The sequence below is a fragment of the Aythya fuligula genome, chromosome 13 (genome assembly GCF_009819795.1).
Source record: "Aythya fuligula isolate bAytFul2 chromosome 13, bAytFul2.pri, whole genome shotgun sequence".
Taxonomy (NCBI): domain Eukaryota; kingdom Metazoa; phylum Chordata; class Aves; order Anseriformes; family Anatidae; genus Aythya; species Aythya fuligula.
The window spans coordinates 4,511,028-4,531,140 of NC_045571.1; the positions used below are offsets into that span (position 1 = coordinate 4,511,028).

Here is a 20,113-nt window from a genome sequence, read left to right on the forward strand (position 1 = left end):
CTGCTGCTGGTAGATGGTGGAAGAAGGAGGTTTTAGCCCAATTTTATTTTGAGTTTTGTATCAGCATCTGCAGCCCGATATTTAGAAGTGGCAAGTTTACCAATCTGGCTTGGCTACGCTTAGCCTATGTGTGTCTTAACCTGTATGCATCTTAACCTACGTGTATCTGCAGGGTCCCCCAGAGGTGGGGAACTTGTGGGAGCAGGCACTTGTGGCTGGTGTCTGCTGCCCTGGGGGTGCTGCTGGTTGCTTGTTGCTTTTCATAGTGATAAAATGCCTCAGACTGGGCACGTTGGAGACCTGGTATTTCGCTTTCAAACTTCCTTCTAGCTTTGGGAGGGTCAGGCTTGACTGCTTGCAGCTCCGTACCGTCAGGAGGCATGGATTTGGCTTATCAAGCAGCGCTGGACTTGCTAAGTGGTTGGCAGACATTATAGAAAAGCGAGATGCTATTCATGCTGCAGTGGATAAGAAGTTGGAAAGCATTGGTTTAAGATTGCAAGAGGCTGAGAGGAAAATTGAAGTCGTGGAGATAACGATCATTGGACCTAATGCTGTTCTTGCTGAGAATGCCAAAGACCAGGTTGTAAGCCGTGCAGAAGTCCAGTTGATGATCTGGAAAATAAGTGCAGATTGGGAATTATCATCTCGGTGGGAGAATCTTGTGGATATATTGATGGAGCAGGAGAGAGATTCATTTGCTTGTTGCAGAGCACAGGTCGAGCTGCATTAAACGCTGGGCGATTTTTTTTTTTTTTTTTTCCCAAGAGCTTCAGGATGGCGTGAGGGCATCGCCTCCGTGAAATGTCAGCCTAGGCAGTGACTCCCCAGGACCACAAAGCAGTGGCAGCGGTGTTGTTACATGGCTCAGGAACCCGAAACTGGTCCGTATGCTGCAGCCCCAAACTTCTGAAGGATGCACGTCTGTTATTGCACTGAGCGCTGGGGATCTTTCAGCCCCAAATCCCACAGGGTAGCCTTAAAGCTCTGCGATCTCTGTGTCGTTGGGGGTTGGCTTTTTTTTCTCGGATATAAAAAATAATTAAACTTGGTCTGGCTGAACCGCATCTCGGGTGCGGTGCCTTCTTATTGTCAACAAGTTATCGTTTCATAAACCGCCTTCTATTTATATAAAAATTGGCAGAGAGATCTGGGCTACAGTCGGTGCTGTCCGCCTGCAACCCTCCTTTTTTTTCAGAGAGGAAAACGAGGTTTTGGGTTAAACTGTACCACCTGCATTGAGCACCAGCAGGCACGGAGCAGACAGAGCCAGCCCTGTGGTGCACCCAGTCCCATTTTCTCCCCCAGCAGCATCGGGCCCACACACAGCTGCTGAAGGTTTGGTTGCCCTGGCAGAGGAAGGGCTCTCTGCAGATGATTTGCCTCACCGACCGGCATGGATCCTTCGGCACCTTTTTGGGCTGCAAACCTTGCCTTGGCTCCTTCATGGAGGTCCCCTCGTGTCCTTGTTTCTCCGATGGCCTGCGGGGATCCAGCCTGCAGGAGGTTTTTGGGTCTCCACCTCGGGCATCCTTCCCGCAGGCTCCACAGCCCTGTTGTGTTCGTCGGTCCCACCTTCTGCGACTTGCAGACTTTTTTTCTCCCTCCTCTGGAAGCAGGTAGATGGCACAGCCTGGATGTTTTCCTTCATCCTGCAGTTTTCTGGAATAAAAGAGAGCTTGGAAAGCAAGGCTGTGCTCCAGCCCAAGGACAGCGTAACCTCCTGCAAGGGCTGACCCTTCACAGGCTCCTCCGTTTTGCTCTCCCCTGGAACCTCCACGGGGTGGATGGGTTTGTCCCCAGCCGGGGCATTTCATGAGCTTGGTGGCAAGCCCTGCTCCCCGCTGCTGCCCAGCTCCTGCCCTCTCCTCTGCAAATACCTGGGGGGCTGCCCGGGACTCGGTGGTGTGCTTACAAGCCGGCCACACGCTGGGACAAAACTGGGTCAGCGGTGGGCTCTGTGCTCGGGCAGATGTTGAGCTCTCCTCGTTCGCCCCCCGTGCTCGGCAGGGTAACTGTGGTGTTCGAGGTAGCCGAGCCTCCTGGCCGTGGCTAATTGGCATTGTGGGTCCATCACAAGAGGGAATTTTGGAGGCCCGAAATGGGAGTTTTCCATAGCTGGGGGAGAGCCGGGATATTTTGTCTTTGACTCTCAGTGGGAGGTCACAGCCTTTTGTGCTCGCAGCTCTGAAACCAGCACAAACTGGGGTGATTAGCTCCCTTTTCTAATGAGTACACAAAGCTGATTGTGAATGAGCCAGTGGGTTCATTGTGAAACCTTGGCCTGCATTTAATCCCTTATGTGAGACCCCCTTTTACGCAGAGATAGCAATTGGAATCCAATTTACACCGGGCGAGGCATTAAATCTCCTTACGCCGGCAATACTGCTAATCAATGAAATTGAAATTCAGTTGCCATGAGGAGCCTCTTCCCCCCAGTGATGCCGCTCGCTTTTTAAGAGAGACGCAGCCCTGAAGTGGGCAGCACTTTGTCTTCCCAGCACGGGAACGAATGGAGAGCGGCTCGCGTCCCGGCAAAACGCGGCCCCGGCGCTGCGCCACAACCAGGAGGTGTCTGAAAAAGTCCGTGGAGAGACGCTGCGGTAAGCCTGCAGGAACGACCACCTTGCTTTTAGTGGGAATGATCTAAATAGGAAGATAAAAGGAAAGAAGAAAGGGAGCTTGACACGGAGAGAGGCACATGAAAGGTTTCAGGAGAGGCTTTCCACGCTGCGCAGATATTTGAGCAGAGGGGCTGTCTGGCAAGCACCTTGATAGCAAGGAGAGGTTCCTCCTGCCTGGCTTTAATGAGCAGGACTTCTGAAAATCCAGGGCTTCGTGAAACCAGGAACAGGCTTTGTGTGCCTCGCTTGCTTTCTCTCCAGGGGACGTGCTGAGTGGTGACTAATGGAGCCCTCCCTGCAGCCTTGGGAACGACAAAATCATAGCTGGAGAAATGCCCCCAGGTTGTAGGTGAGCACAGGAAGGACCGAACCAGATTTTGAGGAGCATCATCGCAGTTTGGGCACCCAAGTGTGATGGGAAAGGAAGATCTGAGACGTCCTAAGTGCTTGTGCCTTGGGATCCACTCAGCTGAAACCTCTCCCGTGGGGAGCCCGCGGGAATTTGGGCTGCTCGTGGCTTCTGCAAGTCAGCGCGCTTTGTGCCTCGATGGCTCAGGTCAGGAACTGCTGAATTTTAATCCCCACCTATTACTCTTGCTGCCTACAAGCCCTTAAAATATTCATCCCGCCTTTTGTTCGTCGGTGCCGTTTAATACCTGAGGCATAATGATGATCTGGGACGGTTGTATTGGGTTACACTCTTTGTTTTGGGATTATCTGGAAAGCTGACACTGGGCTGGAAAGGAGTGGGTACGTGCTCCTGCTGTAACCAGTCTGCCAGGTGGATGCGTTTAAAAAATCATGAAGTAGCCTCCCCAAAATCAGGTGTTTGCTTTTATTTTGTTTTTTTGAACACAACAAATTGCGCTCACTTCTTATTTCTCACCTGGTTTCTGAGCCGTTGGGGTGCACGTCGGTCGTGTTTCCAGTCTTATTTGCAGCTACGAGAGTCAGAAATGTAGCTTAGGAGAAAAAAAAAAAATCTATTTTTTAATACATCCTAAGGAATTTGCGAACAGAAGTGTTAAGACAAATACTACAGGACTCGCTGTGAAATCACGGGAGCTGCCGTGGCTGCTGAGCGGAGCCGAGCCGCTGCCTCTCGTGGCGCAGCGATCTGTTAGGATCTAACGATGGGCTGAGCTAACGAGGGCTGAGCTAACGATGGGCTGAGCTAACGCGGCTCTCTCTGTCCTGCAGGATCGGAAACGGGGGCTGAGCTGACTCCAGGGCCTCCCAGGGCGGCCCTCGAAGCCCAGAGCCTGAGAGCTGCTGGGTCGGCCGCTGTGCCGGGACCGGGGGACCCGGGGAGCAGAACGGTGACGAATTTCAGGGTTTTTCTTAACCTGATGGTTTCAAAAAGAGGAGCACATGCAGGAACGCAGCAGCCCTTCCTAGCTAGCAACCCAACAGGCTGTGGAATTGTAAAAAAAAAAAAAAAAAAAAAAAAAAAAAGAGTTTTTGGAGGGGTTGGTGCTTTGGGGTTCCCAGGCTGATGGGTTCGTGTTGGTATGTCCAAGGCCGGCTTGAATTTGGTTGTGTGTCGGTGACCTTTCCTCTCCGATCCCAGCCTCAGGTTGTCTTGATCGGGTTCCTGCAAAGTTTCTCAACGAGGCTAAGCTGAAAGGCCAGGGAGAAGCTACGGCTGCTGCAAAACAGAGCTGCTGGATGGCAGTAGCTGCAGGGAACGTATTTGACTTGATCTTCAGCGGTTCACACTTATTTCCACATACAAATTAAGAAAAAAAAAAAAAAAAAAAAAAAAAGCAGCTCCACGCTCTGAGCTGCTGCTCCCATTTCAGAGATGCCAGATCTTCGCTAAGGAAGCCGGGGCTGAGCTGTGGCGACTGCAAGGTAACGGGCACGTAGGTAAGAGCTGGAAGCCGCCGCGCTTTTTCGGTGGGTGAAGTCTCAGCCTGGTAATGGATTCCCTCAGGAGAAGTCCTGTCGGCCTTTCAGGCAAAGCTGCTCTGCTAGGCTCCAAGACTGAGGGTATTTCATTGATTGTTTGCATTTTGTACGAAGGCAGCAGCCGGAATTAAGGGCAAACGCCCCGAAGTGCGCAACGGAGCCTGTTTAATAAGCGAGACGTTTTGGGGCATTTGAGTTTTGACCTCGTTTCTGTGAGCAAGTTGAACCTGAGCGCTTTGCAGGGAGCATTATTTCGTGGAGAGAGGACATTGATCTTATTTGGCAGAAAATAAATGGATGTTTGTGTTATGACGCCTATTCAAGTACTTTCTTTTATGTATCTGCAGGATGCTCTGCCCTGAAATCAGATCTCGTCTAGCTGATACATTTTAAACAGGATGATTCTGACTCTTTCACAACTTCCAAGTGTAAATGTGTTAATGTTTTGCCCGGCACATTATTTCTAACAGGCTGAACTTTCATTGTGTTTTCGCAGTTTGGGTTTATGTTTAACTCGAGGCTTTCATAGTTATTTAATTCTTTACAATTTCTGCTGCCTGGTAGCCTCACGACCGCCCCGCCATTGCGAAGAGAAAGACAAACCCCCAGCCTCGCTGCCTGGGTTTTGTAAAGATCTTTTCCTTCTCTCCCCGATCTCCAAGCCCCCAAATCTGAGCCCCAGGGGAAAGTAGGAAGTTGCTTCCTCAGACCTGTCAACTCTCGTGCTTTCAGGATGAGCCTAATGATGTTGAGCCCTATATGATTCTTTCACACTTGTCTACTTCAATCTCGCACCACGAGACAAGTAGGTGCTGTACGGAGGGAGGGATGAAAGTCTTGCCACGGTAGAAATCTGTAAAACGTACACGCTGGGTGTAAAGGAAATTCGGGATGAGATGCAAATCCTGCGTGTAGCATGGCTGCTTGGGTTGTGTTTGTTGGTTTTTTTTGTTTTGTTTTTTTTTTTCCCCCTGCAGTTTAATATGATTTCTGTCTTGATGCATAGGAAACCAAAGCAGGTTTTGGAGCGACACGGGGAGGATAAGAGCGAGGAATTATGCCGAGTGCTTCCCATCCGCCTGATGTTACGTAGGTGGGAGCAAACAGCAGGATTTGGCCACGGAGGGAAGAGAATTAGTGCTGAAATAAACACTGCATCGGTGGCTGCAGGCCTGACGTCTCAGAGATTGACCCTCGCTGCCTTTTTTAACCACTTACGTGCCCTGAAGACGTTTTGTCTGCAGGCTCCGTGTGGAAATACGGAGGCTGTGTTGGGCAGGACTGTTAGGTGCAGCCCACCCCTGCACCCTCTTGCATGGAGGATGGACAAGAAATGTTGCCAGGGTCGATTTTGGGAGCAACCTGTGCTCAACTGCCCGAGCTCCGTAGCATAAAGTCTACTCTTGCTTCTCAGCATTTGCTTTGCAGCTCATCTGTGAGCGGTTTCCTCCTCTTCTGCCTCCCGGTGAGTCGGAGAAGGGCAGAGCAGGAGCTGAAGGCAGGAGGAGGGCAGGGGCTGGATGGCTGCGGCGCCCCGGTGCCTTGGGAAGGAGCAGCATCACGGAGCCCAGGGCTGCTGCTTCTCTCCAGAGCCATGAGATCTGTGCAGACAGCTTTTGGCAAGTCACACGCAGGTGCTGCACACAGAGTCAGGTGAAGATGGGGCTTGCTTGTCCCTTTGCTGTTGGGTTTGTTTTGCAAACAGATGAACAGATCAGGTTTTGGCTGTGTGCATGAACGGCGTGGCCGTCCCTTTTCTAGCTACTCTCCATCTCCTGCCTGCTCCATGTACCTATTCATAAGCAAATCTTGTACCAGGCTCTGGTTTTGGTGTGCCAGGCTGGTGTCTGAGGTCACACAGACGAGTGCTCCCGTCCAGAGGTGGCTGGAAGCGTGGCAGATGTGGTGGTGGAGCTGCCCTCAGAGCAGCCTCTGGCTGGTGCACATGCGCTGCACGATGCTCCCTGGTGAGTGAAAGGGGTGAACACAACCAGGGCAGGAGGACAGAGAGCAGAGTGGGATGTTGCAAGTCTTATTAAAGGCTTTTCTGCTTTATCTTTACTCTCCTCTTTCAAAATAGCTCTAGGTCTTCGAGGTTTGCAGCTAATTTCTAGCGGGGTCCCTAATCGGGAACCTGGCTCCTGGGGGCTCCGCTGAGTTTGAGCCTTTCTGCGTCCTTGTGCAGCTGCAGCACACCAGGTACTCAGACATTTTTTTTTCTGAGACTATTTTGCCAGCAAAGGCTGATGTCAGGCCTCTGGGTAGTTAAAAACCAAATTCAAGCAGCCCATTGTGAGGAATCTGAGAAAGTGCTGTCGCCAGCCAGGTTCTCAGTGAATGCTGGCCCTTGCCCAATGGTCAAATGGGTGATTTACTATGTGCTTTTCCCCATTGCTATGCAGCAGGCCAGAACTGTTGTGCGGATTTTTTTTAAACCTCTTTTATTGGATTTGTGAGCTCTCTTTGTGGTTTGCCAAATGACCAGCATTAAAAATGACATTCTTTGGCTGTAGGTCTAAAGGTTGCGATAGCAAATCAGAATTTCAGAGTCGGAAATTGGGCCTCGTAAGGAGCAGACGTATAAATCAAGGCTGAGCTGATTCAGTGTGCTCTTTGGCGAAGCGTTGTCGTGGGGGCTCAGTGCGGCCGCTTCTCCCCTGAAGCTCCCGAGGGGTCGGGAAGCGTGGATGTGCAGGGGGAAGGCGTGCTCCCAGGAGCAGCGACAGCTGCCCCCGGGCTCCTCCAGGTATTTGTGCTGAGGCTGATAGGTAAAACAGGGAGCTGCAGCCCCCTGGCAGGGCCTGGTGCAGAGCTGTGGGGCTGGGGATGGCGCCCGCTCTCCCCCAGCTCCCTGCCTCGCCGAGGCTGCCGAGCAGAGGCTCGGTGGCGGCAGTGCTGGCTGCAGAGCTTCTCCCCGCCGTCTTCTCTGCAGCAGACACTTCAACTGCGACTTGCATAAACAAAGGATTTGCTGGCACTTCCGAGGCAGAACGCGTCTCAGTCGCTCTGTCCGTCTCCGTTTCCCCGTTTCTGTCAGTAATTGCCCTTCTAGGCGTTGAAAATCGCAAGCGCTCCCCGTTCCAAACCGCTCTTCCAGTTGGACAATGAGAATCAAATCATTTCCCTCCTCCTCCCGCGGCTACGAGACCTGCCGAAGAGAAACATCAGGGATCTGTTTATGACAACAGAGCAGAAGCGGCTAACTATGCCGAAAAACACGTGCAGTAACATCTTGTCTTGAAGACTTTCTGAAAGCTCTCCCGAGGCTGTGGTGTCACCGGGTGGCAGCGGGGCACGGGGGGGCAGAGGCACGGAGAGATGCACCAGGCCTGCTCCCAGCGCACGGTGAAACAATGTTGTGCCAGCACATACCTACACCGGTTGCTGTGCTTTTAATGAATATGCACTGTGCTGAACATGAAATCCAGATAAATCCCCTGGGGACATTTTCTTTTTTGACTGTTCCAAAATCCCCTTCAAGCGCGTTTGAGTTAGTCATCCGACATCTGCTTGCTTTTCGCTCCTACCCATCCTCATTGAGAGGTAAACTTCCAGGGGTAACCTTTGCCAGCTCTTCCCTAAATACTCAGCAATATGCAGGGAGCAGAGGAGAGTGCACTGAGCCTTTCTGCCTCTCTGAGAAATTTTAATCTGCTCCAGCGCGAGCAGGATGCAGCTGCCACCTGCAGATTGACATCTGCGGGGGGACCCTGTCCGATGGGCTGCGCCTAAAAGGTTCTCTGTGAACCTGAAGAAATTGGTTCGCTGATCTTTTTTTATTTATTTATTTGTGGCTATAGTTCCCCCTCCCTTCATCCGTCATCTGCAGTAGCTCGATCTGGAGGGGCTGGGGAATGAAGCCGCCTGCGAGCTGGGCGACGCGGCAGAGGATGGGGGGGTGGGGGGCAGAGGACTCGATGCCAGCTTCGCTCGGGAGCAGCTTTCATTAGCTTCAGTGCAGCAGGCATGAGGAAGCAGCTCGCCCTGTCATTACGATCATAGCTCAGGCTTTCTTCCACAGCTTCAGTCCTTCTGGGATCCTTTTTTTGAGAATCGAGCCCGAGCTGCAGGCTTCCTTGCATCATTACAGCTCCTGTCCCTGTTTGCCCTGGTTAGTCACTACAAATGAGCTGCTGCATTTGATGCTAACCTAGTGCTAATCTACTACTGCTTTTAATAATATCAGAGGCACAACAAATAAATGCTCACTTGTCTAAACGGCCCTTCCATCCCGCTGTGCTGCCTTTAAGATGGATTTGTAGCCTTTCCTTTGCCGCAGAGCACCCCAGCCCACCACGGGCTTTGAACGGATGGGGTTTTGTGGCCATAAATGTGGTGAGTTTTAGGGTGACGAACCAGGAGATGCAGCAGTTTATAGGTGGAAGGGAGCACGTGGTCTCTTTGCTAAGGCTGCCCATTGTTTCCAGCTAGTCTGTGCCATTTCTTTGATGCTGAGCATACGTTTTTAAGAGGGGAAAACATCCCCAAATTCTGAGGATGTTTGGGGTCGAATCAAACCCAACTTTATTTTGCCTCATCTCTCAATATGGTGGTGGTGGTGATTTTTTTTTTTCTTCCCTACTAGCTGGGTTCTGTGGTGCCAAACAGGGCCCGTGGGTTGCCAGAGCAGATGGCTTCAGTGCTGGAGCTCGCAGCCCTGCAGGTCGCGGCGCTTACCTGTAAGGAAGACAAAACGGGGCCAGGGCAGGACGAGGTTTCCCTGGTACACCCATACATCTCCACGTTTGGTCCCTGCTCCTCCTAAACTGGCTAAAAGAAGCCAGCTGACACCCGATAGCTGCTGGTCTGGCTTTTACTAGGGGTGCTGTTTGCCCCATGGCTCGGTGGTAGTTAAATCAGAGCTAATTCTTACCACGGGTCCTTTCCTTCTGGTCATCCCCATGCAATATATATATATATATTTTTTTTTTTTTCCACTGCAAATTAAACATTAAGACACTGCGGTGGGTTGCAGTCTCAAGGGATTAATTCTGCAATTTGCAGCCCGATGTTCTTTTATCCTGGCATGGAAATGGTCGTCTTAGGTAATGGCTATTTTTATGCAATCGTTTGTTCACCGAGAACTGGGCTGAGACCTCGGATGGTGCGTCGCTGACTGCTAAACAGCCGTCCTGCTACTCGCATCGCCTCTCGGCTTGGCTCTGCTGCTGTGGTGGGGGAGAGATGCTGGCTGAGAACCTCGCGTGTTCCTGCAGACCCTGCTCGATGCCGTTGCAACCCTGTATTTTTTTGGTGAGACTCAGGAAAGCCACGTTTTAGGGGGCAGCTGGAAACGCTGGCATCTGGGTAAGAAATTGCACAAAGGTCGGTGTTGGTGGAAAAAGAAAACCGTGGAATAACGCTGCGATGTCGTGTGGGTAGGTGGAAAGACCTGAATGCTTGAGCACGTGCAAACCTCAATATTTTTGGAGGACAGGCTGGATGGCCTCGTCCTTCTGCAGTGTGCCCTGGGTGGCGGGGCAGGGTGCAGCTCAGCCGCTGGTGCAATTAAACAGGGCAAGGTGCTCTTCTCCTACCTTGTCAGCTGGGTCTAAGCTGCCAGCGGCCACGAAAACCACCCTGGAAGAATTTTGTCTTTTTTCCTTCCCGGTGTGCTTCTCCAGCTGACCTGCTTTTAATCCCTGGGTGCTTCTGGGCCAGGCTGGGCTTGGGATGCTGGCGGGTGGCGTGGGCGAGCGTGGTGCGGCAGAGACGAGCCCCAGGCTCGTTTGCAGTCCTGAGGGTTAGTTGTGGGATCAAGCCAGCAGACCAGGCTCCTTCCAAACAAACTTAAAAAGCTCTTTGGAGTTAGCAGGGGAAAAATAGCAAAACAAGCCAAGATCAAAACAGAGTGAAAAGTAGAAAGCTGCAAATACTGTCCTCCTGCTTTGCGGTCTGCAGTGGCGAAGCTTGCAGTTACTGTCAGGAATTATTTTATTTGGTTAACACTACTAAATAAATGCTTTTGTTACGTTTTCAAGGCCTTTTTTTTTCCTTTTTCCTTTTTTTTTTTTTTTTTTTTTTAATAAACCTGGCCAAACTGCTTGGACACCACCTTAGCCCCGAACTGGCTGGTGGATCGCTATGCTGTGAGGTTTGTATTAATCAGCGCTCTGCAGTCAGTGTATTGTTGCTTCATTAACCTACTTGTTTTTAAGTACCTGTAAATCACAGAGAGGAGAAGTCCTGCTGGCAGCTGAGAAAGCAGCAGCCCTGTTTGCGGCATCTCCCCTCTCTGAGTCACATTTCTGGTTAGCACTTGGCTTGTACATCTCCTTACCTGTGAAATCCGCGGTGTAGCCTAGAAGGGCATTTCAAACGTGTGTATCCAAAATTGCAAGTGCTGTTGCTTTTAACATGTAAGATCCCTGGGGATATTTAGTTCTGGAAGACATCTATTCTCTAACTGTGATTTCACTGCTCACCGGGTCTCATCTAAGGTCTTGTTGTTCGCTAGGTAGATTTTATTTGTCAATATGCTCTGTCTTTCCGAAGAGGCAGGGACTTGCAATAAAAATGATTTACTACTTTTTTTTATTATTATTATTTTTTTATTTTTAGAGAATCATTACTGGAGTTGTTAAAGGACACTAATAAACGTTGCTAACAGAAAAATCTTTACAAGATCTATAGGAAGGGCCTGAAGTGAGCTTCAGGTTGGTTCGACTGCAGATGTGACAGCAGCCGCATGTTAATATTTCTCTGGCGAGCGACGACGTCGTTCAGTGGCCGTGTCCTCTTTGGGAAGACGAGGAGAGGATGGCAGGAGGAAGAAAGGGTTGCTCATGCTGTTGAACATCCAGACACTCACAGCTGTAAGGAGTGAGCTCCGGTAGAGTCAGGACGGACCCGATGACGCTCAGTGTCCTTGTCCTCGTTTTTGGCAGGTCCCTTTTCACATGGTGCCCATCTGGGGTGCTCCCGGGGGAACTCAGCTGGGGCTGGGTGCTCGGATGTGCCATACACCAGCCTTGGTGTTCAGAGGAAGCAACCCCTGGGCTTTTGCTGGTTTTCCATGATTTCTTGGAGTTGCAGCATCCAGGTAATAGGGAGCGGTGGATGTTTTCCGTTTCGTAGCCTTTATCCCATATCCTGTCAGTGGCTGGCTTTTTGGTGGCGGTGCTGGGGGTGCTGTCGAACACGCACTGCAACTTGGACGACTCGGATTTAGGGCAGAAAGCACCGACGAGCAGTCAGACCCCAAACATGACTCACGGTGGTAATTAGTCGCAGGCAGCGGGTGTGCAGCATGCTTCCCATTGAAACGTGGGCTATTATGCAACAGGAGCTGACAAGAGCATTTTGGAACATTTTTCTCTGACTGCACATAAGCATCTCAGTGCTGAAATGTGGAGAGCTTTTTAATTGAGTGATATTCTCTGGGAGAATCAAATACATATTAACAAAATTTTTTAAACATAACAAAGAATAATTGAGCCTCAATAGTATCTGATTACGTTTGGTGTGAGCCTCGCAAAAATCAATGTTTCTTACAGATGGAAGCCGCAGTTGACGTTTCCACGTGTGCGTTTCTGTGCCACTCGCGCTGTTGGCGCTTCAGTGCCCGACTTGGGGGTGAAAGAGTTCCCAATGCACAAAATAAATGCGGGTGGTTTCGCTAGGTCACCAGCCAGGTGCCATGGCTGTTGTTCACCAGCCTGCCCTACCTGCTGAGAAGGGGAACATTTTCTGCAAATATAAGCTGCAGGCTTTGAAGGAATCTTCCCCAACCTCCTAAAGCCCAGAAAGTTTTCTCTAGGTTAATATTTAGACCAAATTTATTAAATGAGTGCGATTTATTTATTTTTTTTCCTAGCATGGGAGTTTTAATTTATCAATCTCCTGCCTGGTGGTGCTAGAGGAGACAAAAGAGCATCTCTCCAGTGTTTAATGTTATTGCAGATTTTTTTTTCTATTTTCCAAGGAAGCACCCATCTTACATCATCATCCTTTCCAGCCGTTCTGTGGCACGTGGAGCATTTTGTGTGATCCTTTTTAGACCTAGTCCTGAGGGCAGTCTGCGCACGTAAGCATCCAGCACCTTTAACCTGTGCACCCTTGTCCTGTGCTCGGGCCGGGATCCTGGTGGTACCTCACCCCTCGGGGCATCCCCGCCTGTGGCTGAGCCCCTAGGAGGCCCGCAGGTAGTTTTTGGGGTCGATGGATTCACGGAACATCCTTTTCCCCTGCAGTTAATACCTCGGAGGGGTTTGGACGGTGGATGCGTTGCCTTTTGTTGGTGCTCTTTTAAAAATAGACGAGCAGTTTCCCCACGCCCCCAAAACTCCCACATCGGGGGGGAAAAATAGGCGTAGCGCTGAGGCTCCTCGGCACGTGGAGATGCTCCCGAGTGCCCCGTTCTGCAGCAGCCCTGGCGAGGCGGGTGGAAAGGCGGCGCTGGGGCTTCTTTTGGCTCTCTCTGCTTCCAGCAGGCACATGCACCGCCTCGTCAGGAAGGTGACAGCTCATCATTAGCCAGTTCGGTCACACGTGTGGCGGCGGTGAGCGATGTTTGATCAAGTGAAGCCCAAGGTAAGACATGAAGAAACAGGTTGTGGAGCATGCTTTGTTCATACAAAACACAGAGGTGGCTCCCCGGAATCTAGCGCAAACATCTAATAGCTCCGATTTTATCCTCCTCTCCTGAAATGTGCTGAGCTTAAGTGGAAGCAGCTGCCTCCTGCGCGGAGAGCGAGCGAGCCGGCCCCCCCGGCCCCCAGCCCCTGCGCTCAATTAGCTGCTGTTTTGCCTCCGAGGGCTGCATTATGACCACTCCTCCCGTCAGAGACATTAGCAAATATGCAGCACGGTAATGAATTTGTAAATAGAGAGTGGGGCTAACGAGTGGCCTCGGCGCAGGAATGCGGCGGGTATCTATTAAGCCAGGTGTGTGGGGCGGGGGGAGGAATAGCTTCTCCAGGCTGGATTTTATAATTAGGGCACATGGTGTAACTCTTTTGTTTTGCAGAAGCCAGCTTTATTAATTGATGTAGAAGGTTGCTGTGTGCTATTCATTGTTTGATTAAAATGCCTGTATAAATAATTAGGCCTCTTCTGTTTGTTTTATTTTTGCACCCAATTTACATTTTCAGCCAGAACGAAAACGAATTAGCAAATGCAGTTATTTTCCCAAATTTTTTAACCCGTGGTGCTTCTCCCCCGGCTGGCCACCGCGGCAGTAACGAGGTGAGCCTCGAGCTGTGCAATCCCCGAGCCCAGCAGCTCTGCTCCTCAGGGAAGCCGTGCTCCTCCTCGGCATTTGGGGAGCAGGATGGATTTTGGAGACACCAGGGACTGCATTAGTTGTTACATCAGGGCCTGCCTTTCCTCGTTAACGCAGGGCAATTTGCCTGTCGGCGCTAGAGGTGGGGCAGCCCCGCGTCGGTACGAGATGTGGCTGCTGCAGAGGGTTGCAGGATGCACGTCTGGAGCCTGCAGGGGTGTGAGCGCCCGCCTCGGCTGTCACGGCCACGCTGCAAATACGGGAATCGTGGGTGGCCACGTGGAGACCTGGCTCGTCCTTCTTGTCTGCATACAGCTGGTTTTCTGCATCGGATCAGGTGTGCACTCTCTCGACGGAGTTGAGCCCAGTTCTTCAAGCCTGCCGTGCTTCCTGCTGTTCCACGCATCCCATCACATTCACGTCCCTCTTGGCGGAGAGATTGACGTCGCCGTCTTATTTTTCCCCCTCCTCTTGCAGTCCAAGTGCTCGCCCATTCCTCCCTCTGGCCACAAGCCCCTCTGCCCGGGCAGCACCGAGGTTTGAGAAGAGCTGTGCTGGTCCCTGCTTGGGAGGACGAGCTGTGCTCATCCTGCCTCTCCTGCTGCGGATTTGGGGAGGATGGGAATGATGATGCACGCCGGCTGATTCGCCTTGGTGCCTGCCCTGCTGAGAAGCTCAGCCAGCTGATGGCTGAAAATCGGCGTCCTCGGCGTTGATCTCCTCTATTCTTCTGATCGTAAGGACAAAAATAAGAAGCGGAAAATTTCTTTCTTGCTTCATTAGGAAGTGTCATCGTGCGTGGCCTGGGCATCTCACCCCAAATCTCCTCTGCCTGGGGAGCAATGCACGTGGAGGACTTGGAGAAGCTGTTTGTTTTTGTTTTTTTTTTAGTCTTTCCCCATTTTTTCGGTCCAGCCCCAGGCTGGTCCCACGACATCCAGGCAGGATGTCGAAGGAGCTCTCCTTGGCAGACCGCGGTGGATTCTCCCTTCTGGAGGGGCCTGGCCAGCAGCGCACGCTCTCTGAAGTTTTTTCAGGCACGGATCGATAGGCAAGCACAGTTTAACAGCAGCTGCAACAACAACAACAGAGAAAGCTCGCTCTGTGCGGCTGATCCCCGGGGAGAAGTGGAGAATTGTCCTCGTAATAAGAGAGACTCAGTTAGGAGTAAGTAGCTCTCCCTGGGAAACTCGGGAGCAGGGGCTGCCTGGGAAGGCAGCAGGAGAAAGAAGTGCTGTTCGTCTCTCCTGGCTCTCCGGCCAAGCTTTGCTGCAGCCCTCATCGCTCCCTGCTCGCTTTGTTGCTGATGATGGTGGCAGCTTTGTGCTCGCGGGGCGAGTGCCCACTACAAAGGGGACGCGGAGCCAGAGCCTCCTGCAGGGGCACGGTGCTGAGCCGACAGCGAGCCGCGGCCGCGCACACCGACACCTCGCCGACCCGTGGCCGCAGCTCAGCACAGCGTGTCCTGTCCTCACCATCCCTCGTCCTTTCCAGCCCCTCTCCTCATCCTCCTCGCCTCCGTGCGATGGGACCTGGGGAGATCTGCGCTTGGGCGGCACCGCGAGCCTGCTGCCAGCACCTCCTGCTGCGTCCCGAACATCGTGGGACCCTGTTTTGGCTTCTTCAGAAGACACCAGAAACCCCCACGGTTCCCTCTGGAGGTGGAGCATCACAATTGAGCATTTTGGAAGCACGTGGCTGAAGGGCCTGATCCTGGAAAATGCCACAAACTCCCAAAAGAGCGCCTTGCCTCCTGGCTGAGGTTTGCTGTCCGCCGCCGGCTTGCTTGTGCGTTGTAGGGTGTGCACAAACAGACTGGGGGAACGAGCTCTGCACATCTCCCCCATGCTCTGGGGGATATCACGGTATTTCCTCCGTCCCTTGTTGCTCAGAAGACACGTTTCTTTGCTCAAATTCCCTCGTTGTGTCCTGAGAAGTTGGGCAGCAGAGCACGGCTCAGGCTAAGGTCAGTGGTGCCTGGCGAGGTGCGGGAGCAGCAGCTGGGAGCCGAGGCCGGTCCTCACTGCTTCATGCCTCCTGCTGGTTTTATCTGCTATTATTTTTTAGGAAAATCATGGCTTGGATGGCTTGGATCAAACACAGCATTATTTTTTTCTTTTCGCTCCACTTAAGTGCTGCATCCTCTATTTATTCCTTTTGCCTTCGCTGCCAAGCACGGCGTAGTCAATGGGTGGATTTTTTTTTTTTTCAAGAAACTCAGACTTTTCACTTTGGAAAAAAAACTCGAGAACGCAGCATAGCGAATATGCATGTGTCTGAGCAAGTTGTAGTGCACGCAGCCAAACCAAAATGCTCCCACCCTCGCTTCTTCCTTTCGCTTTCGTGTCTGTCTCTGGCCATGGTGAGAGCTGGGGCCGTGCGTGCAGGATGGTGCCCAGCACGGTCATGGCAGGGCACATCTGCAGGCTGGAAGGGTAAGAAGCTCGAACTTGTGTCTCCAACCCCTTATCTGCACTGCTTGGTCCATCTCCTGATTTCCATCTGGGACACGAAGTGAGTCGTGCTTGTCCAATTTGGGTGTTTGAGGCCATGCATTGTGTATTTTGACATCCTCGTGATGAGCAGATCCTGTAAGCAGGTGCCAGGTGCGTGTCCATCCTTGGGAATGTGTGTGCTTGGCGTAACGCTGCACGTAAGGAATGAAGTGTTAGCGTTTTGCTGCTTCTGTTGCTTTTCTCGTCAGCTTCCCAGGGAAGTCACTGCGATGCCGCAGGCGTTCTTGGTTGGCTCCTCCAAGACGTAGGCTGTCTAGAGAGCTGGAGTAAAACGCTGCCCTTGTAAGTGGAGCAGCAGGGAAACACGTATCTGTTTATGAGGAAAATTACGTTTTTCTGAGGCTTTCAGAGAGGCTGAAGTATAAAATTTGAAGCCATTCCCGTTGTTATCTTCGCTGTGTGTCTTCGGGTTTACCTTGTGCTTTGATGCCGGGGTGAGATCTCGGAGAAGCCTGAGCTGGGCACAGTTAGCAGGGCCGTGATACCAGGATTCAGCCCACTGGAGTAAACGGGCTGAGTCCCCATTTTTTTTTTGGACAGAATTATGCTTTTCCTTAAAATATCACGATTTGGTATTGCAGAAAAATCAAACATTGGCGACTTGCCTCAGCGGAGGGCAAATCCCAGAGAAGTTCAAATTCAGGGCCAGGCTTTCCAGCTCGGGGCCGTGTCTGATACGTGCTGGATGCATCGATGGGGTGAAAAACCTCCGGGCTGGGTGCGTGCGGTGCCGCTCAGCAAGAAACCGTGAGGGCAAGGAGTTTGAGCTGGCTGGAAAGACTCCTGCTAATTTTGTGCCTCGTCGTTTCAGACACGGATCCGTGATGGTCGTTAGGATCTTTCGCCGTGCGTTGATCTCGGCTCTGCTGAGCTTCACGCCGCTGCTCGGCCACCATTACGGTGCCAGGTTTCTGTGCATTGCAATTGGAAATAAATGTACTTATTGCGCATTCTTTGACCTTGGCATGTTTGTAACCCTTGTGATTATTAGAGGGAAAAAAGGAGGACTTCTGGGAATAATTGCCTTGTTTGTTCTTTATCTCCGAAGCATTGATACCTGCAGTTCTGTGCTGAGATAATTAAATCTCAGAATCACAATCGCACCGAGAGAATCTCTCCGTTTCTGTAGGCAACGTTTTATTTTTTATTTTTTTTTTCCGTAGGTAGAAAAGTGCATTTTCCATTTGCAAACTGTCTGCGGTGACTTTGGGAAGGCGGTTACGCCGAGTGTCCAGCTGGAGCCGCGCTGCCTTGAGATAAGGGCTCTGAGCTCCGTGCTCGAGTCACCTTTAAAAATAATCATGTGGAAACACGTGCACGAGAGAGTAGTCGGGAATCAGGTGGTGCCTCTTGGTATCCATAGTGAAAACAATTTTAGAAACCACTCCTCTCATAAATACTGCATTTTTGGGATATCTCTTCTTGCGTTCTCTATTGCCAAGTGCATTGGCATGAAAGCAGCTTTCCTCAAAAATTAATCCGTGCCTGCTGTCTTTTCCCGATGGGGTGACGAGAGCTGCTGTAAGTGGAGCTGGTGAAGCTCCATGGGAAATGTAGACAAAAAATTAAGAGCTCAAAAGGAAAAACGTTCAGATATTTTGAAAATTTTTTTTTTTTGATCAGACAAAAACTCCTGCTCCTCCTTTCATTTTTTAATTTTTGATTCATTCTTTGTTTTCTTAGGCCGTTTCTCCCTCCTTGCTACCACGCCATTTTATGTTTTCTTTTCCTGTTTGGATGAAATAATGAAAAATGAACCAATTTTACTTCTGGCTGCCTTTTGGGGTGAAGCACAGCTGGGAGCAGGGCACGGGGAAGGAAAGCTTCCCCTGGCAGCTGGTGCTAGCGTTGGGTTATTGTGCTGGTGTCGGCCGGAGAGCATCCTCACGCTGCTTCCCATCCTCTGCCGTGCAGGACTGGGACCTTATCCAGAGCCATTCTCCTCCTGCTTCAACTTGCACTAAGTTTTTAGAAGGAAAAAATGATGTGCCCGCAGTGCCGAGCAGGTTTATACAGGAGCTGGTACATTTTCTCGCCGTGTTTTCTCTCCTCTTTCCTTTCCCTAAGGACACGGTAAGGCATTCGTCTGGTGTCAGCCGAGTCGTCTCAACATCTTGTTTTCCAGAACCTGTGATTTGTACCGAGAAAGTTGGTTGTGCTGCACAGGGCGTTTAAAAAATAAAACAAAAGCAGGAGGAGGCTTGTTAGCAGCTGGGAGAGGCTCGTGCTTGCCGTCAGGCAGCTTGTTTGGAGGCACGGGGAGCTGAAGAGGCAGCCCCCAGGGGCGGGGGGCTGCAGGCGGTGCGCTCGGGGTCGCCCCTGGTGTGGCGGCGAGGCTCAATTTTTGGCTCGGGTGAAACATTTGTCATTGGAAATCGTTTTGTGGAGGCGGAGGAGTAGGCAAGGGAGGCACCAGGAAAGCCGTGGGACCTCTTGAAGCAGAGCTGGCCCTTGCCGGAGAGGTGCTCCCCGAGCGTTGCGATGCTCAGGGCCCTGGGTGGTGCAGGGCGAAGAGCTGCACCTTGTGTCCACATGGGCAAGCAGGAATAACGCTTCATCACCCCTCAACTCATTCCTGCGAGGGAACTGGGGCTAAATCCCAGTCCTTTTCCCCAAGGACCGGCTCGAGTCGTTCCCCCTCGGGTGAGCCCTGGCTCCCCAGCGCCGCTTTCCAGGGCAGCGCTCCAGCCCGGCGTGCTGCAGGGGAGCGAGGCAGGGTTTTCACTTCCCCGTTGTGCATCGTGCTTTCCTCCGGGAAGCTTTCACAGCTCCTCGCCGCGCTGATTGACATATCTGTGCCTGCTTCATTGCAACTTCTGGGCTGCCTTTTCCAGAGGAAAACACTGTTCCCCTTAAATGTGAAGGTGTGAAACAAACTGCCTGGCTGAGGCTCGCTGCAAATCTGGGCTTTGCAAGCAACAAACATTGATATTTTCACGTCGTAAAAGTTTACCATCCCTCTCTGTAGCTTTTTTTTTTTTTTTGGGGGGGGGGAGGAATTGCTGAAGAAGTCGCTGTCCTTAATTTCAAGCTGCAGAGGGGCTGCTGCGTCCGAGCTGCTGCTGGTGGTGGGCACGGGACTGCTGCAGCGGTGCGAGGCTGGGAGGGAGCGCCGAGATGAAAGGTAATTCCGTGGCAAAACCTGCAAAAGGCCCTAAAATCTGTTTGATCGTATTCCTCTGACTGAGCAAATAGGATATCAGGAGCTCAAGACACATATTGCCAGGTTTTCAGTCGGGTGCTAGAAGGGAGCCATCATGTTTGCTGAAGGATGTTCAAACCTCCCTTTGTCATGATAATGAGGCAGTGCCTGGGCAGCACACACTGCCAGCTACTGCAGTGTTTTTCTCTCCTCCTGATTCAGCCTGTTCGGAGAAGGAGAGAGAGAAAGGGCCGCTGAATGTACAGTTGACCCAATCTGAAGCACATCAATAAGCTATAAACACTGCTTTGTGCGGGGAGCCGGGAGAGAGCCGCTTTTGTGTTAGCTGACCCGTCTGGGAGGGTTTTTCTCCTGTTCCAGTGAAATCTCTTACTGAAGTTTTGGGAATATGGGAAAGGGAAATGACTTGGAGGGAAACGAGGGGCTGCGTGGGATGGGGTGGCTGTGCCTGCCACCCTTGGGTATGTGGGGATGTGTCTCGCCTTGTCACCACCCTCGGTGGCAGGAGCACGTGCCCAGGGCAGCCTGGCAGCAGGGATTGCCCTCAGGAGAGCTGCTGCTGGAGCAAAGGGGAGGCCTGCAGGGGGCTTCCTTGGTGGTGGTCTTCCTATCGAGGTCGTTTATTTATTCATTTTCTGTTCTTCTTCCCCCCCTCTTGCCACTCTGAAGGACTCTT

General features: G+C 51.6%; 1 protein-coding gene across 2 annotated transcripts in view; it reads left to right on the forward strand.

Moving 5' to 3' along the window:
* The window catches only part of NEXMIF (neurite extension and migration factor), a 128,482-nt gene that overhangs the window by 47,985 nt on the left and 60,384 nt on the right, over positions 1-20,113 (forward strand). Inside the window, exon 1 of one of the 2 annotated variants that reach the window (XM_032196357.1) lies at positions 13,014-13,067. The exons of the other annotated variant lie outside the window; for it this stretch is intronic. The gene's annotated coding sequence lies outside the window, so the exon portion shown is untranslated. Of the gene's footprint in view, positions 1-13,013; positions 13,068-20,113 lie in introns of those variants that run through there. 2 annotated transcript variants of the gene reach the window in all.